This window comes from Nematolebias whitei, chromosome 8, assembly GCF_014905685.2.
Source record: "Nematolebias whitei isolate Nwh7 chromosome 8, NemWhi1, whole genome shotgun sequence".
In the NCBI taxonomy this organism is placed as follows: domain Eukaryota; kingdom Metazoa; phylum Chordata; class Actinopteri; order Cyprinodontiformes; family Rivulidae; genus Nematolebias; species Nematolebias whitei.
This window is the reverse complement of record NC_056505.1, coordinates 17436050-17436350: the sequence shown is the minus strand read 5'-3', so window position 1 is coordinate 17436350 and position 301 is coordinate 17436050.

The window sequence follows — 301 nt, the reverse complement described above, 5'->3', positions numbered from 1 at the left end:
GAAGCCTTCTGGATCGAAGGCGAAACGTTTCAGCACAAAAAAAGAAACTGTCCCGATGACCTGACTGAAACATGTTGGATTGTATACCTGGATTATTGAACATGGACTTTGTTCTTCAGAATGTGTATTTCCACTATATATTTTAAAGCATTTGCTTAAATTTAAACACCGTTCATAGTTTGACATTAATGTTTTATTCATGTTTTGAACCGTTTTTTTAGAGTTCTTTGTTGCTTGTTTCAAAAAAGGAGTAAATAATGTGTTTGCAGTCCTGACATTCATCATTAGATGTTGTTGGTCA